At 35.7% G+C, this 21,150-nt stretch overlaps 1 protein-coding gene across 1 annotated transcript in view; it reads left to right on the forward strand.

The window, feature by feature from the left end:
- NDUFS4 (NADH:ubiquinone oxidoreductase subunit S4) overlaps positions 1 to 21,150 on the forward strand; it is a 109,958-nt gene that overhangs the window by 39,258 nt on the left and 49,550 nt on the right. The gene's annotated exons all lie outside the window — the stretch shown is intronic.

Below are 21,150 nucleotides of genomic sequence, written 5' to 3' on the forward strand. Positions count from 1 at the left end.
GTAGGTGAATGTCATCTCTCAAAATGTACTGTACTCACCCTTCTTGTGATGTTGTGAGATGACAAAATGCCTATGTGGTGAGATGAAGTCAGGTGAGTGATGTAGACTTTGTGATGTAGCATTTGGCTACTGTTGACCTTTAGACAGATCTGTTATAAGGACAATCACTGGCCTTTTTCCTTTCTTTCTTTTTTTTTTGTTTTTAATGTTAGTACAAGGATAGGAGGAGCAGAGAGAGGGGGAGGGAGAGAATTCCAAGCAGGCTCTGTGCTGTCAGCACAGAGTCCCATGCACGTCTCAGTCTCAGGAACTGTGAGATTTTGACCTGAGCTGAAACCAAGAGTCAAATGCTTAACTGACTGAGCCACCCAGGTGCCCCGTGAGTCACTAGCATTCATACTGTGGTTGACTGTGGGTAACTGAAACTGCAGAAAGCAAAACTGTAGATGGGTTGGTGTGCAGGTGGAGGTTCTGTATATAAACATTAATGATAAGAATATTTCAAAAATGGCAAGTAAATATAAGTATTTTAGAAGGAGATGTGGCAGCAGCATTTTAACATGATATGTAATGTAAACCAATTTACTAGCTAAGCATACCATTTTAATTAACTGCTCAACACAAGATTATTGTTATATTTGTACCTGAAATTTGGATAAAAGCTAGAATCTTAATTGTAAAGTAAGGGAATTGGCCATTATCATGATTTCTATTGGGTATTCTTATATAATGTATTAAAATTAATACAGGTGATGCCTATTACAGCCAAGGGCTTAAGTATGTGGCCTAAGCTTAGTTGGGGATAAATTTTTGTGGTTATTGTAAAATGGATCCTAGGAATTTAAAACCAGAGGATAACTTTAGATGTTACCTAGTTTTATTACTGAATCCAGTTATTTTTCATCTAAAAGATTGATCAACCTTTTATTCAAGATAAATCATATGGGGAAATCCAGTAAGTAATTAACTAAATAAAAGCTGAACTGCTGGAGGGTAAGGGTTGGAAATATGAAGGAAGACTTGTAAACTTTCCCCAAGACCACCTTCTTGGGGGACTTCACAGAGTAAGATTTGGAAAGATAATTTAATCTTTTGTCCTTTTTATTAACCCGAACAACTTGTTCTCAAACTTGTGTTTTAAAAATTTCCTGTTAACTGGTTCTCATTTCTTTTGAGGTTACTGTTTATATTACTAATCAGCCATAATTATTAGAAAGCAATTTCTTACTGAGAAAAAATAGACTTTTCAACAAATGAAGATGGAACAATTGTATACCCAAATGCAAAACAAAGCAAAAATCTTCATCTATATTGTGTACCATAGGCAAAAAGTAACTCAGAGTTCTAAATGTAAACTCATAGTTCTAAATAAAAAACTAAAAATTATAAAACTTCTAGAAAAAATATGTAGCTTTGTGTTTGGCATATATTTTATAGATATAAATTAAATCCATTTTTTTAAAATTATGAAGTTGGGTTTCCTTACATTAAAAATTTCTACTCTTTGAAAGACATTAAGAGGCAGAAAAGACAAAGCACAGATTAGGAGAAAATATTTACAAAACATGTCTGATAGAGGAGTTGTATCCAGACACTAGACAACATTTACAACTAAGTAATATACTAACTCAGAGAAAAATGAGCAGTTTATCCAGAAGATACTCAAATGGCAAATAAGCACATGAATAGATGCTGAACATCATTAGTGATTATGGAAATGAATATTAAAACTATAGTGAGAGGGGTGCCTGGGTGGCTCAGTTGGTTAAGTGTTGGACTCTTGATTTCAGTTCAGGCCAGTATCTCATGGTTGGTGAGTTTGAGCCCTGTGTCAGGCTCTGTGCTGGAAGAGCAGGGCCTGCTTGGGATTCTCTATCTCTCTTTCAGTCTCTCTTCGTGTGTGTGTGTGTGTGTGTGTGTGTGTGTGTGTGTGTGTGTGTCTGCTTCTCTCTCTCTGCGTGTCTCTCTCCTCTCTTTCTCTCAGAAATAAATAAACAAGGAAAACATTAAAAAAAACCCTACAGTGAGATACCAGTATACAGTGACACACACTATACATTGAATGGGTTAAAAAAAGTGACCATACCAAGTGCTAGCAAGGATACAGAGCTACAGGAACTCTCATGCAGTGCTGGTGGGAATGCAAAATGGTACAGCCAATTGGGAAAACAGTGTGGTAGTTTCTTACAAAGTTAAATATATACTCCCCATAAAACCTAGCAGTCCCACTTCTCAATGTTTAGTCAAGTGAAATGAAATCTTATATTCACATAATTTCTTCATGCAAATGTTTTAAATAGCTTTGTTCATAATTGCAGTAACTGGAAACACCCCAACTATACTTCAGTATATCTATACAGTACCCTTTTACTTACCAATTAGTAACAAATGTGGGTGAATCTCCAGTGTGTTATATTAAGTAAAAGGAGCCAGACTCACAGGTTACCTACTGTGTGATTCCATTTTTTGACATTCTAGAATAGGCAGAACTCTAGAGACAGAAAATTGATAACTGGTTGTCAAGGTTGGATGTTGGAGGAGGAATACACTGAAAAGGGCTTTAGGAAATTTGAATGGGGTGAAGTAACTGTTCAATATGTTGATTATGGTGTTCTTTTTTCAAAATCTTTATTTGTATTCATTTATTTAAAAATGGAACACTTTAAAGGATTAATTTAATTGTTTATAAATTGTATCTCAGGGGTCATCCCAACAAGTGTCCTCAATGCCCATCACCCACTTTTCCCTCTTCCCCACTCCCCATCAACCCTTAGTTCTCAGTATTTGAGTCTCTTATGGTTTGCCTCCCTCCTTGTATCTCAGTTTTTTAAAAAATGTTTATTTTTGAGGGGAGAGAGAGTGCACACACTTGTGCACACAAGCAGGGGAGGGCAAAACAGAATCCAAAGCAGGCTTCAGGTTCTGAGCCGTCAGCACAGAGCCCAACATGGGGCTCGAACCCATGAACCGTGAGATGGTGACTTGAGTTGCAGTCGGACTCTTAATTGACTGAGCCCCGCAGGTGCCCCTATCTCAGTTTTTTAAAAGGGGGAAAGAGTGTTTCTAATTTGGTGCTGATATACTTCTTTCTAACTAATATCCATTGGTTCAAGATCTGTCCTATGGTATAGGGCATGCCATTTTCTACACGACAGCCTTCTGTATATTTGAAAACAGCTCTTTGGTCATCCTAAATTTGTGGTTCTCAAAGAGTGGCCTGGGCAGGGAAGGGGTGGGGAGTGGCTCAAGACCCTTAGGAGCTCACAAATCATACTATTTTTATAATTATACAAAGGTTTTATTTTCCCTTTTTACTGTGTTGACACTGACACTTAAGGTACAGAATCAATTGTGGTACATCTGTGGTACTAGTCATTTTATTCACTTTCTTGCATTCGAGATTAAAAAAAAAAACCTAGTTTGACTTAATGTCCTTGATTAGTCAGCAAAAATTTTCAATTAAAAAATTTCAATACTGCATATGCATCTCTCTCCTTTTGGGGGGTGGGGGGGAGTATACATCTTTTTATGTTCCATGTAACGAAACAAGTCATACTCTGAAAACACTTCTGCTGCAAACCAAAGTACCACAGTTGTCTCAAGGCAAAACACCTGTATGGTTGAGTTACTTTTGCACACTGAACCTAGCCACTTTTTTCATGGAATACCTTTTAAGTAAAAAAACAGTAACAGATGATAAACTATGGTTTTTAGTCTTCAGTACATGGCAGACATTTTCTCAAAGACCAACTTCAAGGAGGTGTTGCCCATGATAAACTTCAAGCTTTCAAATGAAAGTTAGAATTTTGTAGAACTTAATTCTGCCACTGATCTGATTGAGCTTGACATCTTAAAGAGTGTTCTAATAGGATTGGTGGCGTTATTAATGAATGTGATTTTAAAATATTGTGTAATGAAATATGCTAACATTTGGAAGATCTGCATACTTCTGTGAAATAGTATTTTCCATATGGCCAGTGTATGATTTTATAAAATAATGCATGGGTAAAAGTTTCATTTAAAGTGCAGGAAAGAACAATGAATTTAATGTAATGAGTATGAAAATATTAAAGGTATTAAAATATTGCTCCCTTTTCTAATTACATATTTGAGGATAAATTTTGAAACCAAGACAACTTAGCACAACAGTTTGAATTCAGGAGCAGATGTTAGAATTCAGCTGTCTTTTATTAAGCTGGATTTTCTTTTTCTTTTTTTTTTTTAAATGTTTTATTTTTTATTTATTTCTAGGAGAGAGAGAGAGACAGCGTGAGCAGGGGAGGGTCAGAGAGAGAGGGAGTCACAGACTGAAACAGGCTCCAGGCTCTGAGCTGGCAGTCAGCACAGAGCCCGACGCGGGGCCCGAACCCACGAACCGCGAGATCATAACCTAAGCGAAAGTCGGACGCTTAATCGACTAAGCCACCCAGGCGCCCCTAAGCTGGATTTTCAAAATGCAAATCATTGCAACTCTTAGTTTTTGAAAAGATAGTTGTTTTTCAATATAATGTTATTTATGTAAATATATATTCAGTTTATTTTAAATTAAGTATATATATTTTTATCCATTTTAATTTTTTTAAATTTTCGAATGTTTGTTCATTTTTGAGAGAGAGAGAGTCTCACACACACACACACACACACACACACACACACACACACACACACACGGAGAGTGAGTGGGGGAGGGTCAGAGAGAGAGGGACACATAGAACCAGAAGCGAGCTCCAGACTCCCAAGTTGTAAGCAGAAAGCCCAATTTAGGGCTTAAACCCATGAACACCGAGATCAGACCTGCTCAACCAACTGAGCCACCCAGGCACTCCTCCATTTTAATTTTTTATATGGTAAATATCTAGATATATTTCATATAAATGAGACCTCATTGGGGTCTCAGTAATTTTAAACATATAAAGGAGTCCTGAGACCAAAATAATCATTATCCTAACCCTTCTCTTTTCTGGGTTAAACATCCCCAGGGCTTTGATTCATTTCACATGAGTTCCAGTTAATTCATCATCTTGATTATTTTCCAGTTTGACCGAATCCCTTTTAAATGTTGTTGCCAAGATTTCTTATGATACTCCAGACGCATGTATGGTGCAGGGTATGGCGTGGATTATCTATTCCTTTTAATCTGAGCAGTTATAGTAAGGCAACTCAGAATTTAGGTTCTCATACTTCTTCCTTAATGTGGATTTTGTGGAGATCTAAAACCTCAGATCCTTTTTTATTTGCACTGTTATCAAGTCATATTTCTTTCATCTTAATAAAGATATGCTGTTTTTATTTTCAATTGATATAACTGAGTTCAAACTGCATGTTACCAAATGAAGTTTAATATTTTTCTTTCTTTTTTTTGCTGTCACATCTGACAGGCAGAATTTAATGTTTTATTCTGGGCATAAATTGTATATTGATAACATGAATAACATTTTATATCAGAGCACATGGTAAATTTCTAATCGTCAGTCTTAAGAATGTCCTCCTTGTTTGTTGTGTATAAACTCTTTTTCATTTACTAATAAACGAACTGGTAAAAATTTAAATATAAAAAGAGTAGATGACAGCATTTTAAAATAATCTTGTCAATTTATGTAGAAGCACACTAATATTTAAAATAAAAAACCTTTTTGTGGGTTGCACCATCATTATTATTTCCAAGTATGAGATACTTCCTACAAGTAATGAGGAAAGTTTACTTCTGCTTGTTTGGTGCTTCGTTTTTGTTGCAGGAGTTGCTGTGCCATGGAGGTTGGGTGAAAACTGTCTGTGCCTTTGTGCTGTATTAAGAGAGTAACTTTTTGTCTTGTATGGCACCTTACCTCCCATCTCCTTTCAGCTCGTTTGATGAAAACCCAAGTCCCATGAACATGTTGCCTTTCTGTATTTAGTTGGACTACAAAAAAGAAGTTAAATTTTCAGTACTCTTTAAAGATTTTGAGGAGGTGCCCCCCCAAAATTTTAACCAAAGCATACATTAAACCTCCATAGATATATTTTTTGTTTTTTTTAAATCATTTTTATTACTTTCATTACCGCTTTTAAGTACTAATTCCTGGTTGTCAGTATTATATTATCTACCTCTATAGTTAAAACTTTAACACAGAAAGAGAAAAATAACTTTCATAATATGTAAGAGTTATTTCAATTTATTAAATAAAAAATATGAAATGACCGTTACTGGCTCATACATTAGTATATTCTGCAAAATTACATTGGCTGCTATCTTTCCTTCATTTTTCATTTCATTATTCAATAAATAATTATTGGGCAGTTAGTGTGCCAGGCACATGTATACATTTGAATGGCTTGTTTTCTTTTAGATGCATTCTCAACACAAATGCATATGAAAAAGGAAACTTTATTTAGCAGTCTATAATACAGCCTCGAACCGGTGGGGAGGGTGGCTGTCATTTCTAAGATTTTACTTGACAAATTACAATACACACTATTAACGTAAAATCCTTATATTTTAGAAATTTTAAGTAGTCTGTATTTATATATTTAAAAATAAGATGTGCATGTAAAATAGAGTCACTGTTTTGAATGTTACCAATTTGTTGTTTTACTACTTGACGGTTTCTTCCAAAGAGCCTTAACACGGCAGTTAAAGCTTTGTTACTTTGCAATATGTAATTGCTGTTCGATTAAGCACATGGTATTAGTAGCACACTATATCAACTGCATAATATTGCTGTTTTAGAATGTCTGCAAGCAGCAACAAGCTATTTAATAGACTTTTTTGTCACTTTAATAGGTTTAAAATTTTTTCATTGCTTAAACTTGCTCTAAGAAATTTGTAAAAATGAATGATTTTGCAAGCCTTCAGAAATAAAACAAGTATGTTTGCTACACAGGTATTTGTTTTATGTTGTTTTTGCCTTGTAATGTCCTAAAAGTTTATAGATGAAAACTTTTTGTAAGGCTGCAAACTTGAAATAAAAATCAGTCATTAAGAGGTGACCTGCACAAAAAGATAAACCTGAGTTAAAGGCTTACATTTGCTTTGACTGCTTGCTTTTTTGGTGGGGGTGGGGGAGGTCAGTTTTCTTTTGGTGAGATTACTTCTGGTGCATGGCAGCGCTATCTCTGCTAGATTATTGGAAGGACTAGTGTCTGCAATTGGGGTTATACAGCCTTCTAGCATCTCAAGTGTCTGTTTTGTCTGGACTTTGCTCACGCAGCATTCTTGTGCAAAAATTTCAAGGCTTTAGTCTGGAGCACTGGGTCAAAGGATATGTCTCTTTGAAGAGTAGACAGGAGTTTTTTACGTTTTATTCACTAAGTAGTATTTCATTTTACATCAAAGAATAGCAGCCTTTGAGACCTTCCGTGGTGGCAGTTTAGCATCTGGGGTTTTTTTTTCTTTAAAACTTTCACTAAATATGGAATAATGTTTCTTCATATTTTTCAGTCTACAGATGCTTATTTATATTCTTGTATTTAGATGAGACTATTAAAAAAAGGAAAAAGCACTGACTAAATATAAATGTTAGTTTGCAGTATAGTTTTATGTTTTAAAAATAACTATAGTTTTTTTTTTTTTTTTTACAATGTACTTCTCTCTGTGGTGTCACACTATCCATGAACTACTGAAAAAAATAACTGGTGAATAGCCTTTTAAATTGTAGCAATATCATTGCATAAAATTCTAAAGAAATAATGACTAATGATTTTGGAAGTGTAAATTTTATAGTGAAACAGCCATTCTTTAATTGGTCTTTTTTCATGTACGTGTGTGAGACAGAGACAGAAGAAAGGAGGGAGGGGAAAAGATACTAATTTTGGAAAATATAAAAATCTCAAGTAATGAAAAATGTTAAGATTTGGTATGGCTTAGAAGTAGATGTTCTTCTACACCTTTGGGATAATCAGTGAATGTACTTTGTACTAATAATCACGTAAGTGATTACTTACATGTTTAGAAGGTTGTTAAACTACATTTAATATTATTGTGTGACAGATATACCTTAGCATATGGACTAATATTAAAATAGCTTATTTTTATGTTGACAGAGAAAATATGCTCTTAAATTACTGAAAATTTATCTAAATAGAATAAGTTGATCATTTAAAATAGAAATGTTTCTACTCACGAATAACATTAATTTTAAAATAACTTCAGTTAACTCTTACATTTAATATTGATTAAAACAAGTCAGATCATTTATACAGTTACTTTAAATAAAATATTAAGTACAGAATTTGTTGTCTAAAATATATTCCCTATTAAAGTATGCTCCTTTCAGATATTATCAAGCTATATAAAAGTTGAGTTGTACTTATTAAGTACTTACAGAGGAAATGGATGTTAATAGTAGTTTTCATATGCAGACAGAACCATTTAAATTTAAAATAGAGAATGATCTTTCTATATTAAAATTGTTTAAGGAACAAAAGATCTTTCCTCTACAGTATTCAGCCATCTCTATTATCTGTGATTCTTCAGCAATTAAAGCTGATTTATTTTCCTCTTTGTTCCTACTTGGAATACTTGAACAATGCTGAAGAATTGAAATGACTGGAATGTTTTATCTTTCAAAAGCTTTAAAGTTCTATGTACCAATTAGCAAAATACAGTAAAGGTTTAAACTGTTAATAGCCACAACATCTTTAATGCATAGATCTGTAGTATGCTAGCGCTGTGTAACAGTTCTCCATTGTATGTCTCTTTTAAGGAGAGTAACTGTGTCAGTTCTTTTCTTGCTTTACTACCTGCTGTGTATGGAAATTGTGTGTAGTACTTGACACTTGCTTTCACGAATTTAAAATTCTTGCATGTTATTATGTAGGAGCTTTGGCTCTCAATAAAGTAGAATTGATAATATTTTACTTGTTTGGATTTTGATTAAGATTCTTTTGGTCACATTTTAGAGATTATATAATTTATATGTGAAAATTATCTATTTTTCTGTAATGAATTAAAGGTACATAAACAGTATGTTCTTGGAAATTGCTTGTCTAATTTTATTCATTTGACTGAATGTAATTGAAAAGTATCATCAGTGTTTATATCAGAATATGTAGATACGTGATGTTTTATATCCTGTATTTGAATATAAGTGGGTTGTTTGGTTGTTGTTTCTTTGGTAGTAGGAAGAATTTTGTTTTTAGTTATTAATTTTTTAATTGGCCTGCCTGTCAGATAATTTCAAAACTCAAGACTTCATCCAAATACCTGCCTTAAACTTGTTAAAGCCTCATGTTCATCATCTTACAGTAAGTTCTTAAAGAAGACAGGGGTGAGAGGAAGTGAAGAAAATAGGAGTAATATATTTTGGTGACAGTTACTTTTTTCTCTTTAAATCATGTATTTCCGGGAACAGAATTAGAGCAAAGGAAAGGAGAATGCAGACCTCAGAATTTGAGACTAGCAAACCTTGATTCTATTTCTGTGTTCAGGGTTTCTGATTTTAGGTGACTTAGTCTGTGCTAATTCTACTCTTCAAATTACCACTTGTAGTTTGCAAATATCGTTCATGTTTTACAAGATGAAGTTTAAAAGACGGTAGTGATATGGGACTCTTAACTGTATGCAGTGTTCTGTTTTCACAAAACTCTTCTTCTTCATACGGCATACGTTTCAAGAATATATGAATAGGCTTTTTGTTTCATTCCTGTTTCATGTTTAATACTTCTTTTAGTGTTGAGTATATTGCATATTAGTAATTGAGCATTTTTTAAAAAATTTAATGCTTCCACTAGAATAGGTATAAAAAGTGATCTTGGGTTTCTCTAAGCAGCATATAGGACATATGTTGGGCTGAGAACACTAATGTAATTTCAAGAACTGAGGATTTGATTTGTGTACAGATTTGTATCTATTACAATGACTACTAAGCATATATTATTATAATTAAAATCTGTCAATTAAAAAGGTTTTCAAGCCTAATTAAGTAGTTTGAGATTTGACATCCAAGAAATTAAACCAAGATTCCCTAGTTTAGTAAGCATCATGATGTACTGAACATTAAAATATGGCTGACATGGCCTATGCCTGGAATGTTTAAAGATTAAAACTAGAGCTAGGAGTTTTCAACTATGACAGTCTGTAGTTTGTGAAGATTCTGTAAGGGATTTGCTTTTACTTATCTCTTATTTATAATATAAAATCTTAATGTATTTTTTCATTTGTTTATTCCATTTTTTAAGCATGCATATATATGTACACACACATATATATGTATATGTACGTGTGTGTGGCACCATTATTGAGCACCTGTATAATTTGAGCATATATAGCCATAAATATGGAACAACATTGTTACCCTTAGAGTTCATATTCTTATATGTACGTATATGCCAACTTAAAAAAAATTTTTTTTTAATTTTATTTTTGAGAGACAGAGCAAGCAGGGGAGGGGTAGAGAGAGAGGGAGACACAGAATCAGAAGCAGGCTCCGGGCTCCGAGCTGTCAGCACAGAGCCCGATGTGGGGCTCGAACCCACAGGCCGTGGGATCATGACCTGATCCGAAGTTGGACGTTTAACCAACTGAGCCACCCAGACGCCCCATCATATGCCAACTTTCTAAATAATTAAGATACTTTCATAGATTAATGAATGTTATAGAAAAAAAGGAAAGGTGATGGGATAGAGAGTAACTGGGAGTGAGTGGGCAGAAAAGGGGTTATTTGTAGGGCAATCCAAGCAAGCCACTTTGAGAAGGTATGATGTATGAACTAAGACGTGAATGATGAATAGGAGCCAGCCATGTGAGAATCCAAGAACATACCAGGTAGAGAAAGAAGGCTAATGTCCTAAAGTGTAAACCAGCTGGTGATAGTAGTCAAGAGAAGGAAAGATGTGACATAATGAAAAGGAGGAGGATTAAACTCAATGAAAGAGGTAGGCAGGTACTGCATCATGTACAATTTTTAGGTTCATGGTAAGAAATTTGAATTTTAATTTTATCTTAATTATAATGGGAAGCTATTATAGGGTTTTAAGTAGGAAAGTGATTTGATCTGATTTACTGATCAAAAAAGCTTGGGAATTACTTAGCTTTTATGGTTAAAGGTCACTTGAATGAAGCTCAAAGGAAGTGGTTAGTTTGTTGCCATTTTTATTCACTCCTAAGTGAATAAAACTTTACTAAAGTTTCCTACATGAGGTTTTCTACAAGTGATTGGATTTTGAACAGCCATTTTTTAAAAAGATCCTGGGGGCATTTGGGTGGCTCAGTCGGTTAAGCATCTGACTTCGGCTCAGGTCATGATCTCACACTTTGTGGGTTCGAGCCCTGCGTCGAGCTCTGTGCTGACAGCTAGCTCAGAGCCTGGAGCCTGTTTCAGATTCTGTATCTATCTCCCTCTCTCTCTGACCCTCCCCTGCTCGCTTGCTCGCTTTCTCTCTCTCTCTCTCTCTCTCTCTCAGAAATAAATAAAACATTAAAAAAAAGAAAAAAGATCCTGATTGGGGTGCCTGGGTGGCTTAGTCAGTTGGACATCCAACAGTTGATCTTGGCTCAGGTCATGATCTCTTTGGTCTGTGGAGTGAATCCCCATGTCAGGCTCTATGCTGACAGCATGAAGCCTCCTTGGGATTCTCTCTCTCTCTCTCTCTCTCTCTCTCTCTCTCTCTCTCTCTCTCTCTCTCNTTTGTCTTTGCATTTTAGATTTTACAAATGGTTTAACAGTTCAGTGATTCTTGTATTCTATTCTTCTGTGTCTTCTGAATTTGAAATGCTTTTTGTTAAAGATCATATTGGGACCGGAAATAATAAATTCATCTCATTCCTCTAATTAACCACTCTCCCTGGCCTTCCCACACTCGTCCCCTCCCCCCCCCCAATGGGGGGGGGGGAGTGGAGCTCTTTCATCACTGTGAAGGAAGATAAATGAACTGAGCTGCTGTCCAACAAATGGGTGCTGACAAAAGCCCCAAATACATTTAAGCTTCTGTACCTTGCTTCAGGTGGTGGCATGGGCAGGTGGTGATGGTTGTCTGTCTTCATTTTAACTTTGCCTCTACTTCTCTCTCTCTTTGCATTCCTTTCTCCCTCTTTGTCTCTGCTTCTTTGAGATTCCTCTCTCTCCAGTGTTCGTATAACTATTTCCCTCTGTCGTTGTAACTCTGTGTTCATCTTTTGCTGACTATGAAACTGACAGTCATCTTTTTCTGGCTGCTTGTGTTTCCCCTTCAGTCCTGTCAGTTTCCCCTTTCAGCAGCCTTTATAAAGCTATAAAGGACATCATCATTTTTTCCCTTTTCCTACCCTTTTATGTCTCTTCTGTTTTTGTTCTTTCTCTTCCTCTTCGTTTTTCCATATTTCTGTTACTTTTGTCCTTTTTCTTCTCTCTTTACTTCTTCCTTCTCCCAAAAGCCTGGGAAAGCTACCTCAGACCTAGAGAGGAGAGACAGAGATGGCCCCTGCCCTCTAACAGCTTTTCTTTCATTACCTTACTTCCCTCTTTGAGAATATATAGGACTTTTGGAAACATTTACTAATTGGAAAAAGAAATGCCATGATTTGTACATTATATTATTTGAAATTTTCACCCTAGTGAGAGACTTTGTTTAGGATATTGGAAAGACTGTGGACTGATTTTATAGCTTTAACATTAGGTTTTTTAAATCCCTTCTTTAAGCTCTAAGACTTTGAGTGAGTTATTTAACTTCCTTGTCCTTAGAAAATGAAAATGACTTTTCAGACTTGTTTTGCGGGTTACTTTGAGAATATGTTAAATAAGAGGAGATACAATGTTTTACTTATTTCATCATTCAATAAAAGCTCTTTTCTCCCCATTTTTTTTTCCTATGTGGAGTTGTTTGTCTGAAGAGAGAAGCAAACTGGAATGATGTTTGTTATCCTTAACTAAATCTGAAGTAACTGAGAAAACTACTATTCTGAGTCACATTTCTATTCAGCACTGAGTGCTAGGGAATCTCAGAGCAAAATATTGACCTCAGTTACAATGGTCTTATGTTAATATATCAGATGTATTCATTTGTGTATGTATGTATGTGTGTGTGTGTAGTTAATAATTTTTGTTAACTTTTTCTAACAGCCTTTTGCATTTTACTAAATCATCTTTAATATACTGTCTCATTACATAGTTTCTGACAATCACTTATGTAGATGTACTATTATATAATTATCATTTCAATGAGAGATTTCTTTAGTAACTTATAACCTATTTTTTTTTTTTTAACTTTATTTTGAGAGTGAGAGTGCACACAGGATGGGCAGAGGGAGGGAGGGAGAGAGAGAGAATCCCAAGCAGGCTGGCCATGGGTAGCACTGGAGCCTGATGCAGGGCTCCTTGTGGGACTTGAACTCACAAACTGGGAGATCGTGACCTGAGCCAAATGGGCTCGATCCTGTGATGCTAGAATCATGACCTGAGCTGAAATCAAAAGTCGGACGCCCAACCGTGGAGCCACCCAGTCACCCCTACAACCAAGTGTTGTTTTTTTTTTAATGTTGTATTTATTTATGAGAGAGAGCGAGAGCGAGCAGGGGAGGGTTAGAGAGAGAGGGAGATACAGAATCTGAAACAGGATCCAGGCTCTGAGCTGGCAGTCAGCATAGAGCCTGATGCGGGGCTCAAACCCACAAACCAAGAGATCATGACCTGAGTCGAAGTTGGACACTTAACTGACTGAGCCACCCAGGCGCCCCCCTATAACCAAGTTTTAATGGGAACTTTAAGCTGTATTACTCCAAAGAAGTTTCTGAAGGCCTTAACTCATTATACATTCTATTCAGTCATTAAACTATATGTAATTTTATATTTTTTTAATTTTTTAATGTGTGTTTATTTTTGGGAGAGACAGAGTGTGAGTGGGGGAGGGGCAGAGAGAGGGAGACCGAATCTGAAGGAGGTTCTAGGCTCTGAGCTGTCAACACAGAGCCTGATGCAGGGCTCAAACCTACAGACTGCGAGATCATGACCTGAGCTGAAGTGGGACGCTTAACTGACTGAGCCACCTAGGCACCCAAACTAGATGTAATCTTAAAACGTTACTGATTTTAACAGTAAAATATGCACATTACATAACCATTAACCTGGAACTGTAAAAGTACAAAGAAAATTAAAATCATCTTTAATTTCAATCTTGGTGATACTACTTCATTTTTATATGAATATTTAAACACACCAACCATATTTATGTATAACACATCATGCGTCATAATTTGATGGCCTATTTTTTCCCCTGTATTTGCACTATATTTTGAATAACTTTTTAAAAGTATTCAAAAGAACTGCGGTGCCTGGGTGGCTCAGTCACTTGAGTGTCCGACACTTGATTTTTGACGCAGGTCATGATCCCAGTGTCATGGGATCAAGCCCCCCGTTGGACTCTGTGATGAGCATGGAGCCTGTTTAATGTTCTCTCTCTCTCTCTCTCTCTCTCTCTCTCTCTCTCTTTCTCCCTCCCTCCCTCCCTCTCCCTCCCTCTCTCTCTTTCTCTTTCACCCTCTCTCTTCCACTGCCCCTCTCCCCTGCTTCCTCTCAAATAAAAATGGATATATAGTCTCCTATTGTATGGCTATACCATAATAACATTTATTGTTATATTTCCCATTATTTAAAATTTTCACAATTACGTACAATGCTAGAATGAACAACTACATTCCTAAGTCTAATATTTGATAGCATCTTTATTTTAGGATTGATTCTTTGAGTGGAATACTAGATCAAAGGGGTTAGTATTACTATTTCAAATATTTTTTGATACCTAAAGATAATACAGGATACTTCTAGAGGTTTTTCCTAATTAATTCTATATAATTTTAGAGGTATGGCTCTTCATAGCCTGTCTGTGCTTTTTTTCTGGCATACATGGTCCAGTTGTGTGGATGCCTTTCAGACTCTGACACATGGGTATAACAAATTCTAAGAGGTATAACGTATAAGAAGTAGAACAGTAAAAACATCTAATACATCCATTACTGAGGGTAATGTTAACGTCTCAAACTTTGTCTGTTTCTTATGTTAGTAGTTCACTTTTTTCCTCTACTGTTAGATGCATAAACATTGAATGCATAAATGCTGAAGAGTGTTATGTGTACTTAACAAATTGATGTTTTTATCCTATGTAAGGTCCCCCTTTTCTTGGTGCTAATCCTTTTTCTGAAGTCTGCTTTGTTGACATTAAATAGCTGCTCCTTTCCTCTTAGTTTTGCATGGTGCATCGTTGTTCGCTTGATTACTTTTAACCTATTTATGAACTTACATTTAAATTTTGTCCCTTGCACATACATATACTTGGCTCTTGCTTTTATTTTACCTAGTTTAACAATCTCTGCCTTTTAATTCCCATTTGATTGTTCTTCCTTCTTTCCTTCCATCCTTTCTCCCTCTTTCTTTGTTTTCAACTTCTTTTTCAACTTCACCCATTTCTTTCACTCTAGTTCCCCATCTCTGGCAGTCACCAATCTGTTCTCTGTATCTATGGACTTGTAGTTTTCTGTTTGTTCGTTTTTTGCTTTTTTTAAGATTTTACCTGTAAGAGAGATCATGCAGTATTTGTCTTTCTCTGACTTATTTCACTTACCACAATTCATGTGAGGTCCATCCATATTGTTGCTAATGGGAAGATCTCATTCTTTTCTATGGCTGAATAATATTCCGTTTAATATATATACATGTTAAAAATGTATATATGCACACACATATGTATACATATACACACATACAATACATACCACAAAGCCTTTACCCATTCATCCATTGGTGGACACTTAGGTTATTTTTATATTTTGCCTGTTGTAAATAATGCTACAGTGAACATGGGGGTGCATATATCTTTTCATGTTAGTGTTTTTGTTTTCTTCAGATACATACCCAGAAGTAGAATTACTGATAGTTTTATTTTTAAATAAATAGTAGTTTTATTTTTAACTTTTTGAGGATTGTCCATGCTGTTTTCTACAGTGACAGCACTGTAGTTTACATTTCCACCAATAGCGCACAAGGGTTCCCTTTTCTCCACACTCCTACTACACTTGTTTTTCTTGTCTTTTTGATAGTAACCATTTTAACAGATGTGAGGTGATAGGTCATTGTCATTTGATTTGAATTTAAAATCCCTGATCACTGATGATGTTGAACATCTTTTCATGTACCTTTTGGTCATCTGTATGTCTTCTTTGGAAAAATGTCTATTCAGTTCTTCTGCCAATTTTTTAGTCAGTTTTTGTTTTTGTTTGTTTTTGCTATTGAGTTGTATACATTCTTTAGTTTTTTGGATAATAGCCTCTTAGCAGATATATGATTTCCAAATATATTCTCCTATTCAGTAGGTGGCCTTTTTCACTTTGTTGATGGCTTTCTTTACTGTGTAGAAACTTTATTATTTGATATAGTCCTGTAATTTACTTTTACTTTCAAATCTGGAAAGTCATTGCCAAGCTTGATATCAGGGAGCTTACTGTCTGTGTTTTCTTCTAGGAGTCTTATGGCTCTGGGTCTTATATTCATATCTTTAATCCATTTTGAGATAATTTTGTATATGGTATAAGATAGTGGTCAGTTTCATTCTTTTTTTGTGGTTGTCTAGTTTTTGAACACCCTTTATTCAAGAAACTGTCCTTTCTCTGTTGTGTATTTTGACTCTGTTGAAAATTAATTCACCGTGTATGCATGGGTTTATTCCTGGACTCTCTGTTCTGTGACATTGGTCTATATTTGAATTTTTATGCCAGTGCTGTTGCTGTTTTGATTACTATAGCTTTGTAATATAGTTTAAAATCAGGGTGCATGATTCCTCCAGCTTTGTTCTTTTCCAAGAACGGTTGGCTATTTGGAGTCTTTTTTAGGACTGTTCTATTTGAGAAAACTGCCATTGGAATGTTGATAGGTATTGTATTGAATCCATAAGTGACTTGGGGTAGTGTGGACATTTTAACAATATTCTTCCAGTCCATGAGCATGGAATGTCTTTCCATTTATTTGTGCCTGCATTTTCTTTTATCAGTGTCCCATAGTTTTCAAACTCAGGTTTACATCCTTGGTTAAATATATTCCTAGATAGTTTTCTTTTTAATGCTTTTTTAAATGCAGTTGTTTTCTTAATTTCTTTTTCTGATAGTTTATCATTAGTGTGTAGAAATGCAGCAGGTTTGGGGCGTCTGACTTCAGCTTAGGTCAAGGTCTCACAGTTAGTGGGTTCGAGCCACACATCGGGCTCTGTGCTGTTAGCTTGGAGCCTGAAGCCTGCTTTGGATTCTGTGTCTCCCCCTCTTTCTCTGCCCTTCTCCTGATTGTTTTCTGTCTCTATCTCAAAAAATGAATAAACATTAAAAAAATTTTCATTAAAAAAAAAAGAAATGCAGCAGGCTTTTGTGTATTGGTTTTATATCCTTCAACTTTGTTAAATTCGTTTTTAGTTCTAATATATATATTTTAAAACATTTGTTTATTTTAGAGAGAGAGAAAGAGACTGAGCACGAACAGGAGAGGGGCATAGAGAGAAGGAGACAACAGAATCCTAAGCAGGTTCCAGGGTCTGAGCAAGCTGTCAGCACAGAGCCCGACACAGGGCTGAACCCCACCAGCCGTGAGATCATGACCTGATCCCAAGTCTGACGCTCAACCAGCTGAGCCACCAGGCACCCCTAGTTCTAATAAGTTTTTATGCGATCATTTAGGCTTTCTCTCTATATAATACCATGTCATCTAAAGAGTAACCATTTTATTTCTTCCTTTCCAATTTGGATGCCTTTTATATCTTTTTCTTGCCTAATTGCTCTGGCAAGGACTTACATACTGTATTGAAAAGAAGTAGCAAAAATGGGCATCCTTGTCTTGTATCTGATCTTGAAGGAAAAGTTTTCAGCTTTCCACCATTGAGTATGTTAAACTGTGAGCTTGTCACATGGCTTTTATTATGTTGAGGTACATTCCCTTTAAACCCACTTTGTTGAGAGTTTTTATCATAAATAGATGTTAAATTTTGCCAGATGCTTTTTTTGCATCTGTTGAGTTGATCATACAGTTTTTATCTTTTATTTTGTTAATTTAATATATCGTGGTTAATGTGTAATTTCTACCTTTTAATTCCCATCTGATTTCCCTCCCTTCTCTTTTGCCTTCTCCTTTCTCTTCCTTTTTTCTTCTCTTCCCCTTTACTACCTTTGTCATCATGATTTTAGATTGAATATATTTTTAGAAGCCCATTTTATCTCTTCTATTGATGTTTTATCTGTACCTCTTTTTTAGTGAGTCCTTTAGGGATTACAGTATGCATTCTTAAATGTTTTAATTTTTTAATGTTTTTATTTATTTCTGAGAGAGAGAGAGACCACGTGAGCAGGGGAGGGTCAGAGAGAGAGGGAGACACAGAAAGGGAAGCAGGCTCCAGGCTCTGAGCTAGCTGTCAACAAAGAGCCTGAAGCAGGGCTTGAACCCATGAACCACGAGATCACGACCTGAGCCAAAATCGGATGCTTAACCGACTGAGCCACCCAGGCGCCCCTCATTCGTAAATTTTTATATTTTGCCATGAACTAGTAATATATCACTTTACATATAACTTTGAAACAATGCTTCCATCTTTACACTAGTCCTTTGTGTTAACGTTGACATTCATTTTACTTCCAAATATAAGCCTCATAGTAAATTATTAATATTGCTTTAAACAGTCATCTTTAAAGAAATTAAGAAACAAGAAGAAAAATCTTTTATATTTATCCACTAATTTACTGTTTTTGTTGTTTTTCATTCATCCATATAAATAATAGATTTCCATCTGGTATCTCATTCTGAAGAACTTCATTTTAACATTTCTTATAGTATATAGCTGTTGGGACAAAATCTCTTAGCCTTTGCGTATCTGGAAATGACTTCATTTTGCCTCTGCTTTTGAAAGACTTTGCTTTAGCTCAGGCTCCCATAACACCATAGACTAAGTGGTATATATAACAGGAATTTATTTTCTCGTAGTTCGGGAGGCTAGAAATGTAAGATCCAGGATGGTTGGTTTCTGGTTAGGATGTATACCAGTTAGTATACATTCCCAGGCTTGTAGCTGGCTGCCTTCTCACTGCCTTCTCACCTTGTCTTCACATGGCAGACAGAACGTGAGCAAATGTGAGTGTGCGGGCAGGCATGAGTAAACAAGCACTCAGGTGTCTGTTCTTATATAGGTATTAATCCCATTATAAGAACCCCATGTCTTGATTTATCTAACCCTAATTACTTCCCAAAGGCCCATCATGTCTCCAAATACCATCCTATTTGTGGTTAAGCCTTCAATACATGAGTTTATGGGGCAGGGGGACACAAACTCATAACATTCCACTCATGTGGAATGAGTGGGGACATTCCACTCATAACAACCTTTTCACTCGATGTAGAATTCTAGGTTGAAGATTTTTAACACTTTAAAGATGCCATTTCATTTTTAAAAATTGTGGTAAATACACATAACACACAGTTCACCAATTTAGCCATTTTTAAGTATACATTTCAGTGGCCTTAAGCTTATTTACAGTGTTGTGCAACCATCACCAGTAGCCATTTCTAGAACTTTTTCATGGTCCCAAACAAAAACTCTGAATCCATTAAACAATAACTGCCCATTACCCACTTCCCCAAGTTTCTGGTAACCTTTATTATGCCTTCTGTCTATATGAATTTGTCTATTATTGGTTCTTCTTATGAGTAGATTCATGCAATATTTGTCCCTTTGTGACTGGCTTAATTTTTACCTCTTAGAACATGTGTCAGGAATTTACTTCTTTTTTTTAATTTTTATTTTTATTTTTTTAATGTTTTATTTATTTCTCGGAGAGAGAGAGAGAAACAGCGTGAGCAGGGGAGGGTCAGAGAGAGAGGGAGTCACAGACTAAAACAGGCTCCAGGCTCTGAGCTGGCAGTCAGCACAGAGCCCAACGCGGGGCTCGAACCCACGAACCGCGAGATCATGACCTAAGCGAAAGTCGGACGCTTAACCGACTAAGCCACCCAGGCGCCCCAGGAATTTACTTCTTTTTAAGATTATATAAATTGCATTGTTTATATATGCTACATTTTGTTTATCCATTCATCCATTGGTGGACACTTTGGATTCTTTCTACCTTTTGGCTGTTGTGAATAATGGTGCTCTGCATGTAGATGTACAAAAATGTGTTGCAGTCCCTGCTTTCAGTTGTTTTGGGTATATACCTGGAAGTGGAATGATTGGATTATATGATAATTCTATGTTTAACTTTTTGAAGAACTGCCACACTGTTTTTCCCTGTGCATTTTCACATTCCCACCAGCAATGCATGTGTTTTAGTTCCTCCATATCCTCATCAACACTTACTTTCTGTGTTTTGTATAATAGCCATCCTGATGGGTGTGAAGTGGTCTCTCATTGAGGGTGTAATTTACATTTTCTTAATGACTACTGATATTGAGCATCTTTTCATGTGCTCTTTGTCCATTTGAATATCTTTCTGGAGAAATTATATTCAAGTATTTATCACATTTTTTATTTGATTTGTTCTTTTATTCTCAGTATTGATCCTTTATCAGATATATGTCCTGTGCACAAATGTTTTAATTTTGATAAAGTCCAGTTTGTTTATTTTTCTTTTGTTGCACATGCTTTTGTTGTCCTATCCAGGAAGTTCTCCTTAAATTCAGTGTCATGGAATTTTACCCCCCTGTTTTCTTAAGAGTATTATAGTTTTAGCTCTTACATTTAGGTCTTTGGTCCATTTTGAGTTAACTTTTGTATTTGGTATAAGGTAAGAATCCAGTTTCATTCATGGGCATTTGGATATGCAGTTTCCTTGGCTTTGGATCTTCTTTCTTCATTGAATGGTCTTGGTACTTTTTTTTCCCCCTCTAACCTTCCCAACAATTGTGTTGTAAATGCCTTTCTCACGTTTCCTATAGAGGCGTTGCCAGCTACGATAAGGGAGAGTTAAGGGTTGCACATACAGACAAGAAGTAGGTTTGAAACATTTAAGGTTTTATACAGACAAGAAGTAGGTTTGAGATGTTTAAGATTTTAGTCTCAATAAAGAAAGAAAGATTACTCTGCCACAGAGAGGCTCCAGTTAGTTACAAGAATTTCGACCTAATAGAGTAATGGAGGTGGTGTATATATAAAGTAGAAAGGGCTTAGGGAATGGAGGCAGACATGACAAAAGTGGCTGGTCAGAAAACAGCCAGGTGTTTTCACATTTTGTTAGCTACAGTATAG

The sequence above is a fragment of the Crocuta crocuta genome, unplaced genomic scaffold (genome assembly GCF_008692635.1).
Source record: "Crocuta crocuta isolate KB4526 unplaced genomic scaffold, BGI_CrCroc_1.0 scaffold181, whole genome shotgun sequence".
NCBI lineage: Eukaryota > Metazoa > Chordata > Mammalia > Carnivora > Hyaenidae > Crocuta > Crocuta crocuta.